Source organism: Agelaius tricolor, unplaced genomic scaffold, assembly GCF_023055355.1.
Source record: "Agelaius tricolor isolate 1412-34295 unplaced genomic scaffold, bAgeTri1.0.p SCAF_19, whole genome shotgun sequence".
Classification (NCBI taxonomy): domain Eukaryota; kingdom Metazoa; phylum Chordata; class Aves; order Passeriformes; family Icteridae; genus Agelaius; species Agelaius tricolor.
The window spans coordinates 13,536,140-13,552,877 of NW_027269279.1; the positions used below are offsets into that span (position 1 = coordinate 13,536,140).

Here is a 16,738-nt window from a genome sequence, read left to right on the forward strand (position 1 = left end):
TTTATTTTTAGGGTTGTGCTTTGTTTTAAGGGGGTTGGCAGTTGCATCTCACCCCTCCCCTTATTACAGGGGATGAATTCCCCAAGTGCCTCATGAGGGCTCAGGGCTCACAGCTTGTGCCCACACTGCTCATTCAGCACCTGACACTAAAGGACACAGAACCTCGAGCCAGATACAGACACTGCAGCCACAAGTTTGAGTTGCCTCCCATTAAGATCGTTGCTGAGACTACTGTGAGATCCAGATTCTTTAAGAACAAGCCATGAATTAAATCTTAATGAGATCTGGATCCAGACCAACCAGCTAAGTAACTGCAGTATCAAAAGCCACTGACCTCCCTCTAAAACCAGCTTGTGACTCACCAACACCCTTTTTTGCCCACCCAAAGCCAAGCACCACGCTTTCCAACTCACCCACCACTTAGCAATTAACAAGTGGCCATTTCTCATTGCTGTTTCTAATCTCTTTTAAATGTAGTGATTTTCTAGAAACATAATACAGTGCACAGAGCAATACCAGTATAGCATGAACATTAGAGAACTGGCACTAATCCTGAACTAAGAGTGGTTTTCATACATAAATAATAATGATATGGTATTTAAATAAAAACTGCTGTGTAATCCAAACGCTGCAGTGAGCAGAGTGACTCGCTGTCATCTTGCCCACTCTGCTGCAGTTTTGCCCTCCTGTTTGGGACCACAGGAGTCCTTCAGGCTGGCAGAGCACCCACTTCACTGTGCATGCTCAGAGAAAACAGATTTCACTGGAGGCAGATCAGCTCAGATGCCTCCACGGGTACTTTCCATCCTAAATTACGCTACAAGTTTGTATTTCTTCCTTTCCTATCACACACACAACTTCAAGTGAAGCATGTGTGCTGAATGGGACAACAGATTCCATTCCCTCCAGGCTCTCTCCTTGCATGGCCCTAGCCTGGCCTATGGCCCTTAGCCACAGGGGACAAAAATAATCAAGTGCCCCAGCCTCTTCACCACAGTGGACAGATGGAATAAGCAACCAGTTAAATCAGCAGGCACACAGCAGGCACACACTCCTGCTTTGACAGGGAGCAGGAGAAAAACTCTGTTGGAATTAAAACTTAGTGCTCTTACAGTGTTAACACAGCCCATTTATATTAAATGCAGAGCGAGTTTAACACATAAGGATTCTTCCTTGAGAGAGGCCAAGTCCTGGGCCAGGAGCAGAGGGATCTCCACCCTCAGAGACATTTGGCATGCAACAAAACAAGGCCCTGAGCTGCCTGAATTATCCCAGCCTTGCAGTGGCTGAGCCAGTCAACCTGCACGGGTCCCTCCCAACCTAAATTAGGCACTGGCTCTCTGAAACGTGCACTGCCTTGCAGGGCATTGCCACCATCTTCCCACAGCTGCTGCAGCTGCTCTGCAAAGGGAACTGCACACACCATTGCAAAAGATACAAGGCAGGGGGGCAGGCAGGGGGGAAACAGGTCAACAAATGGGAGTGGGGGATGATTTGGATTGGGTTAGAAGAGAATCTCATCTAAAAGGAGCTGAAGGCCAGCTGCTGGTTCAGTCGCCGGGCCGGGCCAGCTGCCAGGAGTGCTGTGCTCAGCTGAGCCAGAACGACAGAAAGGGAGGACTCAGCTGTAGGTGGATGAAGGTTGGGTTTCAGCAAATACCACAGGCCCCCAAAAGTCTGGGAATTCATGGTCTAGCCTGTACAGACATGCCCTTCATACATGCACCACAGTCCTGTTGCACAGATGCAGCGCTGTGCATGAGAGGGACACAAACCCTTCCTCCCTCCCTGCCGAGCTGCAGGGGTGGCTAAATACAACTGTTCTAACTTCCTGTAAGATAAGAACAGTGAGAGTATTAGGGGAACTCCTGCCTGTGCTTGGTATGAGTAAATCTGCTATGAGACACGATTCACTGACAGGTCTTGCAAATTTGTCTTCATGGTGAGGTCAGAAAGCAAAGCAGATTTCTCATACCTGAAACAGTCCAGCAAAGAGCTTCAGCATTTACCTCTAAGGATCACAAACACCACATGTCCTCAAGGTGTCCTAATCAGAGACCAGCCAAGAGAGACAGAGCCACCACGCTGGCACAACCAAACACAATCTATTTCACACAACTCAAGAGCCTCCTTCCTGAGCCTTCAAGGGCAAATTCAGAGCCTCCAAAGTAGCAACTCTGCTTTTTCCAGCATCTCACCACTGAGCCAACATCACTCAACATCCTTCCTGTCTACCTACAGAGCTGCCTTTGTGAGCAGGAGCTCTGGGTGTAAAGAATACAAACGTGTAGGATTTGCAGCTCTATCAATCAGTGGGGCCAAGCCAGGAAGGCAGAGGATGAATCACGCCTGTATTGCCTGAAAGTTGCTGCAATAACATGAAACCCTGTGAAAGACTTCTGATTAAATCTGGTTTGAGTTTCCCCTCCTAAATTGACACAGACCACAGACAGTGATGTTCATGTATCTTCACTGCCACCCTTGCAGACTTGCACATGGGATCTCCAGGGTGTACACACCTGCCAAAGAGGACAAACACACACAGGGGTAAAGCCTGTGGCCTTATAATTACCCCCAAAGTTGATTCAACTTTGTATTTTAGGCAAGGTGAATATCTCAAGATGAAATTCACGTTCTGAAAGAGAAATGGATTGCTCTGCTTTCTCCCCGCTTCAGCAGTAAAATAGTTCTTTAAATAGCAAAGCATAAAAATGCATATACAATAATGGTCTAAATGCATTCAGTATTTAAACCTCAGGTGAGTTTCCAGAGTGGCTGCAAACAGAGTATGTAGGATCAAATCCCCCCACCAGTTCAACCTTCTTTACTCACTATCAGGTTCATTTCCCAGTAAAAGAGTGCAGTGAAAGCAGAGCTGTTCAGCATTCCCAGCTCCCTGCATGCATTTGGAGTGGCCAAAAATAAACCTTACAAACACCCAAGACTGCATCAGGCCCTGCCAGGGCAAGCACTGTGAATTCTGTATGAATAATCAGCCACAGCACAGGTCAGGCAGCTGCCTCTGCCCCAAGCACAAAAAGGCCTGGGGTATGGTCATGAGAGACAGGTTTCCAGGGGTTAACAGGGAGCCTGAAAGTGGATCCAGCTGAATATGAGGATATATAGACCAGATGAGCATCAGTGCATAGCTGTGAGCACAGATGTACAGGGCCATGGTCCACAGCCCTTGCATGGCAGGTAACATTATTATGTTACCCGTTATCACACCTGGCCCTCACCCAAAGGGCTGCTAATTTCTGCCTCAGCACTGCACTGAAAGCACTTGCTGAGTTTCACACTGACCCCTTGGTTACTTTTAGGGGTCAATGTTTCAGGTCCAGTGTCCATGTATTTCATCAGGCCAGTGGGTTTTGTTTCAAAGTTGACTGCATTGATGCATATTTTGTTTGAATGGTCCCATACCATCAATCCCAATTTCTCAGTACTGTCAAGAGGCCACCAACAGCAGCAGGATGGGAACACACAGAGCACAGGGAACACACAGACCCATGCAGGGTCAGCTCAGGTCCCTCTAAAGCCAGTTCATCATTTCCAGCTGAGGATGCCTGGCACAGGGTAGGAGTACAGGATCACTCAACAGTCCTTTCTCCCAGGACAGAGCCATGGCATGTGCTGGGAATAACTCACAGGCTTCTTGTGCCAGAAATATCTTTGCATGTAACAGTTCTGTATCCATCTCTACATCCATCCAATGGTTATTATTCCAGAATTTATCCAGATCATTTTTTAATCCAAGCAAACTTCTAGTATTCATAACTGCACATGACAAAGCTCCAGAGCTGAAACACATGCTGTGTGACAAGCCTGCTCCAGCTCATCTGCAAACCTGCCATTTCCTGGCTTCACCTGCTGCTCTGTAGTTCTTGGATTAGAAGAATGATCAGCTTTTCCCTATCCTCTTTCTCCATGGAAGTCCTGACTCTACAGATCTCTTCCATGCTCTTCCTCCCATCCCCTCTTCCCACACCCACATGCAGAAGCTCAGTCCTCATACAGGGGCTGTTTCAGACCTCTTGCACCTGCTTAGTTTGGACTTTGTTCCACCAGCATCACAAAACTCAGGAATATGCAAATATAAGGCTGAATGAGAGGTATTTGCAAATCTAGCTTCTTCTAACTGATCAGCTGGGAGCAACGTAAAAATTATTAATAATGTCCATTTCAATTAAAATAAACAAACAAAAGAAAAAACCTATCAATGGCAGATAGTCTGGGAAACTCATCTTCAAAAGGTCTGTGCCAAAGCAAGGTCACAGAACCAGAATGAAAGGCAAATCCACTGTGCTGTGGGTCAGGCTAAGAAAGGGGAGAGCACATTAAATACCAAAGTTGGCACATGATCAAGGAAAGCTGCTTAGTGAAATCTACTGACCCAAAGAGCAAAGGAAAAGCTTTCTCCAGAAGCCTGAGCATGTTCCTAAAACTGACAGACATCCTAAATACATTTAGAAGCTTGCACAGTCATTACAAAGAAAGACCATCCTTCCATTTAAACAGACAACTGAAGCTATTCCCATGTTGATTTCTTTTCTTCCAAAATCTCCATTTTTACCAGCATTCCCATTTAAAATAAAGCTGGCTTTATTCCCCCCCCAAGAAACATTCCAAACAAAAACCAAACCAAAACAAAACCCCAACTTAATTCAACACTACCACACAAACAAACAGCATCTGCTTTTTCCAACAGCACTGCTCCTCTCCAGCACAGTGTGTGCATGTTCCTCCAGACACCCCCAGGAGTAACACACCCAGGGGTTATTCCACTGCAATCTCAGCACCATGCTCAGACTCCAGCTGTTTTTCTCCATTTTTCAAACCTCATCACTGCAACAATCTTATTTACAGTGCCTGCTACACAAAGTCCCATGTACCTGAAGGGGTCTGGCTGAGGCACAGGAATCCAGCAAAGAAACCAGGATCCTCACAGTGTTCTCCAGACAGGAGGAGCCAGGGGAGCCAGCTCCTGGCTGAGCCTCTCTCTCCAGGAGGATTGCTGCTGGCACAGCAGGGAAAAGGCAGGAAGTCCAAGGAGAAGAGGAGCAGTGGGGTTTCAGGCTGCCAATAAAACCATCTAGCATGGATCAGACCCAAGGAGCTCCAAACAATATCCCAAACACCAGGCATGAGCCAGCCCTTTGAAACAGGCCAGATGGAGGGGCTGAGGGCAGGCAGGGACAGGGAAGCTGGGACAGGCCACTCCTGGGGACAGCTGCTAAGGGCACAGCAACACCCAAGCTTTGGCTGAGCCACCACTGCCCACCCTAAGAAAATACCTGAGAAATGAAACAAAGGCATCAGCAGTGCCCAGGGCCCTCTCCTGCTTTCCCAGCACTGGCTGCTGAGCTGGGCAATGCTGTGAGGCTGCCACAGCAGCAGCTGGGTCTGAGCACAAGCCTGGCAGAGCTGTGCAGACACAGTGCCCTGTGAGCCCTGCCCTGCAGGGAGCTGGCAGCACTGCCATTCCCACACACACCCCACTGTCCCTGTCACTGCCCTCTGCCTTGCACGAGCTCTGCCTGAGTGCTGCTGCAGGCTGATGCCTCTTCCAAGAGCCTGCACCAAATCACACAGGCAGCAGTTCCTCAGGGCTCTCTCTGGCTTCTGCTCATGAGCAAACCCATCTGCCAGCTAGGTGCTTGCCTTACTCCACAAGGTGTTTTACCAGCACAAACTAACCCTAGTAAATTATTTCCTGTTGATCTGGCAGCCTGAAGAGTCTCAGACAATTCCAGATAAGCCCTGTGCAAGCCAGAGAGGAAGGGTAGGACCAACCTGTTCAGTGATGGCTCAGCATGACAGCAGCCCAGGTGAGCCATCAAACACTGCCCTGAGCTGTCACCCCCTGCCTGTGTGAAATTGTCCTACTCCATCCCCATGGGGATCTCACCATGAAGCACTGAATTGAATGAGCTGAGAAATACCAGCTGAAACTGCCTGGTTTGGAAGAGGCCAGGCAGACCCCTAGACAGGAAATGGGAAGCTACACTGGGTTGGTATTTCAGGCAAAGCCTTGTAAAGGGATGGCGTACAAAGAGGCACAGCAGGAGTGCAAAGCTTCAGAAGCCTCAGATGGGACTCACTGAACTTGGAAAAGGTTCAGCTGCATACAGAGACAGAGGGTTTAAAGTACAGGTAATGAAAATATCCACCAGTGAAGTCTGAATGCACGTGAGCCAATCCCATGATCAAGAAAGGAGATCTGATATCCCTTTGAGCAAATGATTTTCTTGATTTTCAGAAAAACATGAAAGTTATGATGGAAATCAGACAAAATTTAGTTCCTACTTGAACACCAGCATTAAAAGCTTTCAAAGCAGATTCACCTGGGACCTGAAGATGTGCTGCCCTCATATAGCAGAGAGAGGAAAAACAGGCAGCTCAAAAACCTCTTCTGATTTCTGTTAGTCCCCAGATCTGTAAATGAACTTCAAATATAGGTTAAAAGATGACCCCCAACTGCAACATGCAAACACTCACAAGCAACAGGCTCATCTCCAAGGTCCTTTTGTTGCAGCAGACAAAGTGCAAAATAGTAACAAGAATTTGGAAACCAATGCTCAAAATTCCAGTTAAAAAGATGTCTTAAACACTTGAAAGAGATGCAAGCCAACAGAAGGAGCAGTGACCCAGCCCTGTGTGCTGCCCTCCTCTTCCTGCTGGCACCAGCATCCCCACAGCTGTTGGGTGATCCACACTGGGAACTGACCCACATGAGCTCAGCAGAGAAAATGGCTCATTCCAGCCCCAGCTCCTTCCCACATGGCTCCACAAACACTTGTGCCAGCAGAAGGAAAGGAGAAGACACAGGAACAAACAGAGCAGCTGGAGCCAGATGATTGGACTGCTTCTCAAGGCACAATAGTTTGAAGTGATTGTTGAAAACATGGCCAAAACTCAGATTTGTAGCACTGTGGGAAGCCAACAATTATCCCAGGGAGGTGGTGGATTCAGCATCTCTAATCTTCTGAGAAGCACCCTCAGTGCAGGTGTTTGAGTGCAACAGGAATAAAACACTACTGTACCACCAGAAGCAGAGTGAATTTTTTTGGTGGGGTCATTAGGTGGGAAAACACCCAAACCATCCACAGATTGCTCCAGGGCTGACAGCCCAGCCTCACACCCGGGCAGCTGCCAGAGAGGGTGTCCCAAGGGAGGAGCTTCCCCTGCTCACCCACAGCCTGCAGCACCCACAGGAAGCAGGTGGAGGGAGCCAAGCAGAGCAGGCTGGCAGAGGGGCCTTCTCCATCTCCTCAGCACGGGTGGCCCAGGTGACAGGGGCAGGTCTGCAGCACCAGCCAAGCACAGCCAGGGCACACGCAGGGCATGGGCAATGAGCGATCTCCAACCCCACCTTCCAGAGCAAACCCAGCCCAGAGCCATCCACAGCCTACTGAGATACCAGCAAGGGCAAAGCCTGCACATAAACCAACCAACAACGAGGGGGGAGCAGTGGAAAACCTTCTGGAGCACTTTGGCTCTTCACCCTGTTTATGTTTCTCTGTGACACACCCTGTGGCTTTGCCACCACATCCAACAGCCACATTTCCAGCAGCCACATCCTAAAAGTCTGGTCACAGCCTGGCACTTACAAGCTCCATCAGGGCACAGCATGATGAGCCACCTGCCAACAGCTCCAGTGATGGCACACCAAGCTCTGAGCAGCATTGCCATTCCTCAGGGAAGCCAGCAGAGCACTGCCTGCTCCTCCACAGGAGCTGTTTCCACCCAGAGATCCATTACCAGCTACCAGAGGAAGGATCATCTGTGCCAGCCTGGTTCCTGGACCCTGGCTGAAGGGAACCACAGCTGCCTGTTGGCTCAGTGCTGCCTGGGCCCCCAGCAGCCTCTAAGAACAGTTGTCTCAGTGCTCTGCATGGGGCTGCACCTTCTTCAGGAAAAAGTGATCACAGACACTATTGCAGTGCACATTTAACTCATTTAAATGATTCTATGGGACTTCAGAGGACTCTGTTCCAGATTTATTCCCATTACTAGTGAAGCAGATGCTTGCTTAAGTTAAGTTCTGGCTGACCCACAAGTACCATGGGCACAGTCACTGCCTCAATTATACAGCAAGGTGAGAGTCACAAAAAGGCTTTTGTCAGTGCAGCCATGACCCCACATTAGGGAACAAAAGACAAACCCAACAAAGGTTTTATTTTCATTGAAATTCTGCATTTTGAAGGGTTTTTTCTACCAGCTCTCATATTCATCACAAGTACTGTAAAGGTTCAGGACACAAGGCAAGATGGGAAGACACTCAGGACAGAAGTAAACACTGGCTCTGGCTGATTTTGGAACAGCTGTCTGTGCACCCAGCCCAAAAGCCATTTTCTTGGTAATGTGTCTTAGTGATTACAACATTGTTCATTTAGAAAATACAATATCAATAAACAATTGATGGAAAAGCAACTCTCCTAAAAAGATCACAATAAGCCAAACCAAAAATTATATTAGACCAAAAGCTACTCATCCTCTACAGCAAAGACTCTGGATACTAAAAGCAGCTAAGAATCACTGTTTGTTGTGCTAAATAAAAACGTTTCAATGGCAAAAGAGATCAAAACTGCCACAAATGACAACATTTCCTATGGAAAGTTACATAAAACCACTCTGAATAGCAACCTAAAAAAATCTTAGAGGAAATAACAATAACAAACACTGGAGCCACCAGAAGACAGGCTTTATATTCAGGAAGGATGGAAGCCACAGAGCCACTCAGAACAGCTTTCTTGGAGTGTTCCTTTGAAACTCAGAGCATCCTCACTCCCCATTACACACCTGCTTTCTCCAGCACCACCACAGTTCTGCTCACCTGGGCACAAGTGAGAGAATAAAAAATGCCCACAGCAGCCAAGGCCTGGGGGAGATCCTTCAAAGGACCAATTAAACAGCCAAGAATTCAGAGCAGAGCTGGTTTGGCTGCTGTCCCTCACCATTAGCTGGTGCAGCCAAGGACACAGGAGAGCCACTCTGATGCTCTGATTTCTCCCCTGGCTCGTGCTTGATGGCCAGGCACACAGGCACACACCATCTCCTGCTGTGTGCAACTGGAAATAGCTGCAGGAAGAGCTTGTCTTGCTCTGCAGGTGTGTGCACACCTCTGCACATTCATCGTGTGCCCAGTGCAACAACTCATTCATCATGCAAATAGAAGTAATCAGAATTCTAGCTTGGTTTAGCAAAAAAAAAAAAAAAAAAATTACAATTCTAAGTGAACCATACTTCTTCAGTCTGAGTGAATGGCACATCCTTGCCCACTGTTCTCCCTGAAATTATAGTCCCAGAACAGCCAGGGAAAAGGAAGGTACACTCACACTTTTTGGCAAAACAACTCACAGTTTTCTACAGTTCACTTTAAGGCTTTGAATTTAAGCAACAGAGTAACAAATCTCCGGTGTGCTGACTGCTACAGGGCAGTAACTCCCCAAATACAGAAGCTGCATTTATCTGAGCCCTCCAGATTTTAAAATCCAAGCAGCTCTAACTTTCACTGAGCCAAAGCCAAGTAAGTGCCAGACCTGAAGGACTGTAAGTGCACCATCCTGTGCAGTTTCAGGATGACCTCATAGGGATTGTTCCTTTTTAAAGGAAAGCAAACCTTCAAAGCAGGGATTGCTGCTGACCAGCAGAGCAAGGGGCTGGCTCTGAGCAGAGTGGAAACAGGAAGGGGAGGAGGTGGCAAAGGTAAGCTTTCCAGAAAAGGCAAGATCAGGCATGGCTTGCTATCTCTTCTCCCCCTGGGAAGGCTCTACTGTGCCAGGGAAGTATTGTGCAATGATACCTCAGACTTCACTGAGAAGAAATTACATTTCCTTTAATAAACACTGTGCTTTAGAGATGCTCTGATTACTAAGGCAAGGTCTGTTTGTTGCTGAAGGCCCCAGAATTTAAGAACACATCCGCTGCTCAGGTCTGCATCACCGCACTTCCAACATTTCTTTGGTAGGCAAAAGGAGCTGTAATTATGTTTGAAATAAATTGTTTACCTAGATAGTTGAAGAGTGCATCCAAAGGAAATTACAGCAAAAAACAAGCCCTATGTCAATGTGACATTTGCTGTCTGTGCAGCAAGCAGAGCACACAAGCAATGAAACGTGCACTCTTACAGCTTTAGAAGATTGGACCACTAAGATAAATGTGAAGAATAAGCTCTCTGTCTTCCCCCAGTGGGAAACAGACACTGTTACTCAAAAGGATTTGACCATAGTTTGGATGATTTGGTCAAAAACTCAGCTGCTGATTTGCTCTTTGTTGCATCATCCCAACAGACATTAAAAAAAAAAAAAAAAACCACAACAAAAAAACACCTCCTCGTTCCTACAGCAGCATGGACTGAAACAAGGATGAGAGGTGGGAGCTGAAGCTTCAACTGGTCCTGGACAGCAGCAAGATGGGTAGGACCAAAAAAAGGAGCAAACAGTCGGAAATCCCTGAAGCTGAACTACCAAGGAAATGACAATGGGCAATCTCAGCACAGACGCATTTCCACTTCTCCCTGTGGAAACCTCACTCCCAGTGGCACAAACATTCTGCCTGGGAAAACAGAGAGGTTGGCAGGCAAGCCCTGCCCAGCTCAGGCTGCACCACAGGGAGGGTCTCCACAACTCCATGCAAGCAGGCCTGGATGGTCTGAGCACACATCACACACCAAAGTAGCTTGGGGTTCTTCGAGGACATGGAAACAGAGCTGCCAGCATGACCATGGGAAATGCTGCCAAACAGATCCATTTCCTTCCAAGGTTAAATCTGCCTGTTGCCTGCCTAATCTCTTGGGACTAAGAGCTGCAGGGTTAATACTGTCCCTTTTACATGTTATTCTCTCAGAGGGGAGTTATTGAGCACTAGCAGAGTAAGCAACCTGGTGCCCATTCAGGTCTGCTAGCTCTGAACAAGGCAAAAAATAAACAAACAAAAATAAAACAAAACAAAAGAACCAACCACAAGGCTAAAAATAAAGCCTACCACCGGGGAGAGAACTACCTGCACAACCCTGGACACCAGGGCTTCCCCTGCTCTGTAGGAAGAAACCATCTCCATCCTACCTCCCAGCAGCACTGGGATGTTTTACCCACAACCCAGACACAAATCCCATTAAATTCAGGCTGCAGCACACATAGCACACATTGAGATGTTTTCACACAGCAAAAAGGATGTAACACAGCTCCCTGAGCAGGCAGGCAACACATGCATTCTGTGGGTTCCTTAAAACTCCAACATGTACATACCCAGCAGCTGGGAGTCAACCTCACAGCAACTGTGTGAGATCTGCACAGTTCATGTTTCCTTTCCTTCCAACTAGATGATGATAAATGTTAAACTTGGAGTCCAGCGCCTCTTCAACTGAAAAGAAAGGAAACTAATCCACATCTGAGCTCAGGGAAAATGTTAAGGAAGGAATCCATCCTTGAGTTTTAAGTGTTTCTACTGACACGTGTCATATACAGGCGACAGGCGGGTGGCTGCAGGAACAGCAATTAACAGAGGTGTCATGTCAGGCCACAATTAATGCTGGAAACTCTGAGAAAGATGTACAGTCTCCACGGGATGCCAAGGCCTCCAGAGATAGCTATGGAAGAAAGGCAGCAACCACAAGGGAAGAATCTTATCAAAAGACCAGTCTGCTGGATAAAAGCTGTAGAGTGACAGATAAAGAAATGGCAGGATCTTCAGCTCACAGCCAGTCCTGCTTGGCAGGCACATCCCCAGCAACACGGGGCTCACACAACACACACTCTGCTCAACTTCTTGCTGGACACACAGAATGGAAGAGGAAAACAAGCTGGTAATCCTGACCATGTTGCCCACCTCAGGCCTTCAGCACTAACCAGGCTGTGTTTGCACTGCAGAGAGATCCAACACACTGAAGAGAATCAAACTTTTACTAATTATATCTGAGCATGAGGGCTCTGTGCCCAGAATAAACTGTCCTATCATGCCACACTCAGCAGACCCTGCCTCTCTCAAGGGAACATGTTGGGACTTGCTGGCTACTTTCCGGGGCTGGATTCCAGAGGAACAGGACTGATGACCCCAAAAGGAATTCCTATTCCTGCCTGGCGACCTCGCCGCCGCCGCCGCAGTCCCTGCCACGAAAGTGAAACGAGCTGTCTGCCAAGTCCAGTGACGAGGTGCTGGCCCTCTCTGAGGGACATAATTCCTGCCTGAGGTGACACATCAGGGCCACACAGTCTCAGTACCAAGATACAGAGAGGACAAGCTTGTTGGAGAAGAGGTTTCTGCTGTGCTCTGCAGGCCAGCAGCACTCTCCACATTCAAAGCTCATCCCCCTGGCTGAAGCCTACCCAGCACAGAGCAAGACATTCCCGAGACCAGGGCCAACCCATGGCTTTCCCCAGAACCTGAAAAGCCAGTTTGTAGGCAGATCTCTTGCAAGTGGATTGCTTAAAAAAAAAAAAAAAAAAAAGGGCCTGTCATGGGAAGTCCCAGAGCAGAACTAGTTTTGTGGGAGTTGCTTTTACGCTGCACAGCATCAACCTCCTTTCATGGGAACACACAGAAGCAGGAACAGCACGGACACACGTCCACATGCCAGAGCTGCTGCCTTCCTGGGGGCTCAGGACAAATGAGCACAGAGGCCAGGAAAAAAGCTGGGGACCTGTTTCAAATGCACAGCACCTCCTGGAAAGCTGGCAGTATCCCAGCTTAGAAATGGCACAGGCTCCCAAGAGCCTGCACACACAGGGGAGACCTGGGCTAAGCAGCAGAAGCAGCCATGAGGATTTAAGGACATGAGGGATGCAGTAGGAGGGAGAGATGATAGCTGTTATTAGAGCAACTGAGGGTTAAAAAAAAAGGCAGACAAGCCCTTTCATAAAGTCCATTTAACAATCAAAGCTTAAAGGAAGTATCTAAAGTTCACCTCTTTCTTCCAACTATATCAACCAATCTAGCACGAGTCATCAGCTCCTCCTGCAAACCTGCACCACTGAGATGGAACAGCTGGAGAGCAACATCCTTCATACACTGGAGTGGAAATGCAATTCTTGCAAGGGTCTGCTCCCCAGCTTGTCCCTAGTGGGCCATTTTTCTCCCCGTGGTCACAGCCCACAGGCAGCTATTTGTCCTTGCTGCCCTATCAGCGTTACTGCAGTTAACACCCTGTGCTCCTTCCTTGTGCCGTGCTTCATTCAGAAACTTTGCTGCCTTCTCCCTTCCCGTTACGTGTGACTATTTTTTCCCTTTACTGCAGAATGCACTTTTCTTCCCAGAGGAAATTAGCAGGCATGGGGACAAAAACAGGAAGAAAGGAAACAACTTCCTGCTTGCTCCAAGACCCGGCTCGGAGACATCTCTGACCGGCACCGTGCACCCCGCCACGAAGCCAACCTGCAAGAGAAGCAGCAGCCACAGAACCGAGTCGGGCACCAGGATGAGCAGCAGACAAAACTCATCTATGCTGCCACTCAACTCTCCTGAGTTACACTGGAGAAAAACACAGGGCAAAATGTACCCATGGGGCACTTTGCACTGCAAGGATGCGTGTGGCAGGATGGGGCTGCTCCAAAAGGACTTGGCACTGAGTTGCACCCTGCAAAAGCTTTGGTCTTGCTCGCGTCAGGCTGCCGTGATCCCCTTGCTTTCCTGCCAGCAGTGCACAGTGTGAGAACTCAGTTCAGAGACTCAATCCGGCAGGAAAACTAACCTTAACATGTAAAAAGCCATATATTTTCCACCAGATCATCTCCCAAAGTCGCTGCCAAAGCGCGACTGGGTGCCAGCATCAGGGGAGGGACGGCTGGGAAAGCGTGGGGATGGGGTGGACTCGGATCAGCCGAAACAAGCCGTGAAGGCGCACCTCCACCTCCGGCCGAAAGCACCGAGATCGCCAAGCTCCCGACATCCACGCACGAGGGTCGGGGGCAGGTGCTGCCCCCGGCCACGCTCTCACCCCGCGGGCCGCCGCGGGCCGCTCCCCGCCCGACGGAGCGGCGCTGTCCCGGTACCTCGGCGGGGCAGGAACGGCCCCCGCGGGATGCCCCTCCCGGGACGCCCCTCCCGGCCGACCCCCCCTCGTCCCCCCGGCCCCGCACTCACCGTGCAGGCGAGGGCGAAGCGCAGCGGCCGCTCGGCTCGAGCCGCCCCCCGGTGCGGCTTAAGGGACCGGCGCCGCCGAGCTCGGCCCGCGGAGGGCGCGGAGACTCCTCCCCCGTGCCAGGGGCCGGCCGGGCGGGCACGCCATTCACAGCCTCGGCATGCAAATAGGAGCCGGGAGCCGAGCGGCGCTGGGCGCTGAGAGTCCCGGCGGGGAGCTGCCAGCGCCCGGGGCCGCGGGACGCCGCATCCCGCCGCGCCGCCCTGACTCACGGGGTAGGAATGCGCCGCGCCGGGCGGAAGCCACCGGCCCGCCCGCGGCCCCCGCAGCCCCCGCCTTCCCCGCTGCCTCGGCGGTGGGCAGCGCCCTTTAGCCCCGCCGCTGCGCTGGGGTGGCGGGGTTGAGCGCCGGCTCCCGTTAGCATCGGCCCTGCGGGTGCTGGGATCGCTGCCGTGGCCGCGGGAGCTGCGGCGATTCCCGTGCCGGGAGTCCCCTTGGCTGGGCACCGCTGAGCTGCCAAGCACCGGCCCCTGTGCCCCCCACGGGAGCCTTCCCCGCTAAGCCTCCCGCGCACTGCGCTGCGATGCTCCCGGTCCCCTCACTCTTTCTGGCTGTTTCACTGTACTTTACTTTCTTCTCGCCCATTTCCCTACGCTTAGTGCCGTGTTTCCCACCAAGTCTTCACACCTCCTCTTCCAGCCATGTGGTTAGCGTATCATCCCTCCTCTAAACTGTTTCTTTCCTCCCAGTTTAAATATTTTCCCCTTCTGGAGGGCATCCTCCCACCTTGATTGCTCAGCCATCCTCTCTTTTGTCCTGGGACTGCTGCAGCAGATTTCTCCATCCATCCTCCAAGGAGCATCAGTCACCATGTATTGCTCACACAGAGCTTTGCTGGAGCTCCAGCGAGGCCTGCAGGGTGCACATCCCTCTTGAGCAGGTCCCCAACCCACAGCCCCAGATGCTTTCAATGTTAGTAATAACTGGGGGGATGATGTTCCTTTCCCATCTTATTGCATCTTGCCCACGACCTGCGTGCTCCAGCCGAGCTGAGCTCATCGGTGCCGCACCCAGCCCTGCGCGTGCCCACGGCAGCCACACGGCGAAGGCAGCCCCCAGAGAGCCCTGCTAACCATATCATGTCTCATTAGCTAATGAGCAAACACAGAGCAGCCCCAGCTAGTCCTGGCTGAGGTGGAGAGCAAATAGCACGCAGAACCCTGACTGTCCGCAAAGCTTAACAGGCACAAATTATTTTCAGATGTTTTCTACCACATAAACAAGGAAAAGAAGCATCCAGTAATGCACTCACGGGGCCCTTCAGCATCTCCCAGGAGGAACACTCTGGAGCTGGAGTAGGAATCTGACCCACCCCTGCTCGTTCTTTGCCTCCTGCCAATAGTATGTGCATTTTGCAAGAAAAGCAAAGCTCTGTCACTGAAACGTGACTCCTTGCTCCTGTAGAAAACTCTTGCAGACAGCGCTGCTAACCCCATCCCACAAATTCCTGTTCCCCAGTGCTTCCCTACCCAGCTCCCAAACTCTTTTACCCAAGCTGCAGGAATCTGCAGAGCTGGATAAAATCTACCCTGTTGGTAAAGCATACACCTACCTTGCTGCCATCACCAGCCAGAGAGGTTTTCCTTCAGTGCCCTAGCCTAAAATAGAATGGAATAAGGTGACTTAAGGCCAGGTTCTGACTGCTCAAGCATGAGATGGAGAATGGCAGCAGTTCAGTGTTGAGCACCCACCATTCCTGGCCTGGAGCAGCTCATCTAGCCCAAAACCCTTGTTTGTTTTCTCCCTCTTCAGGGAATTCTTCTATTTGAAATGTGGACCAGCTGAAGGAGAGCTCTTTCCTGGTGCTTGTTATGTTTAAGGTGAACATGTGATTACATGAATTTGTTTCATTCTTCTCTGCTGGAAACTGGAATTTCCTCCCTACTTGAAACCCATGAGAAACTGTGATCTTGCCACGAGACGTGGTTAAAGACCCAATGAAATAGATATCCATCAGCATGGGAATGCAGCACTTTCACTGCTGCAGCTTGCTAAAACTGCTTCAAGGCCTGATGAGCCTCACACCTGCCTGCTTCCAGCCAGGCGCTGCTGGGTCTGCACCAGCCAGGAGTGCTGCACAATGGCCCTCAGGTGCTGGACAGAATTGTTCAACACCTCATCTCCTGCTGCATCCCCTCCTGCATGCACATTTGTATGCAATGCTCCTTGGAGCACTGATCCTGTGTCCTCACGTGTTAAATTGTGGCTCCACTGAGTATGGATCATAATCCAAGCAGGGAAATGGTGGTGTTACAGCCTGTGTGCCCTGCCTGACAGTTTTGTGAGGACAGCTAGGACACACCTGGAGCACAGAGGTCTGTTTCTATCAGGATCACCGGTTCCCTAGACAGATGATTTGATTCCAATCTGCTTTGTTCTGAGTTTGGGCCAAGAAGGCATCCCAGTACCTGGCAAGCAGAGCAGAGAGCATCAGATTGCAGCCTTGACCGGTAAAAACAGAGCTCCCCTTGCCCTCTGGAAATACATGGGCTTTGCAGTGCCTCCTGTGCTGACATGAAGCAGCAGCACAGCCCTGGCAGCTGTCCTAGCAAACAGGGAAGAGGTCCAGAAAGGCCTGGGATTTCTTCTGGGGAGGATTAA

The 16,738-nt window shown here is 50.0% G+C and overlaps 1 protein-coding gene across 2 annotated transcripts in view; it reads right to left on the reverse strand.

The window, feature by feature from the left end:
• RHBDF1 (rhomboid 5 homolog 1) overlaps positions 1-14,344 on the reverse strand; it is a 37,405-nt gene extending 23,061 nt beyond the window's left edge. Inside the window, exons 1-2 of one of the 2 annotated variants that reach the window (XM_071444341.1) lie at positions 14,080-14,190; positions 11,250-11,364 (exon numbers count right to left, since the gene is read on the reverse strand). The gene's annotated coding sequence lies outside the window, so the exon portion shown is untranslated. Of the gene's footprint in view, positions 1-11,249; positions 11,365-14,079 lie in introns of both variants that reach the window. The other variant, XM_071444343.1, reaches the window with a different exon arrangement.
• Between the last annotated feature and the right edge of the window lie 2,394 nt (positions 14,345-16,738).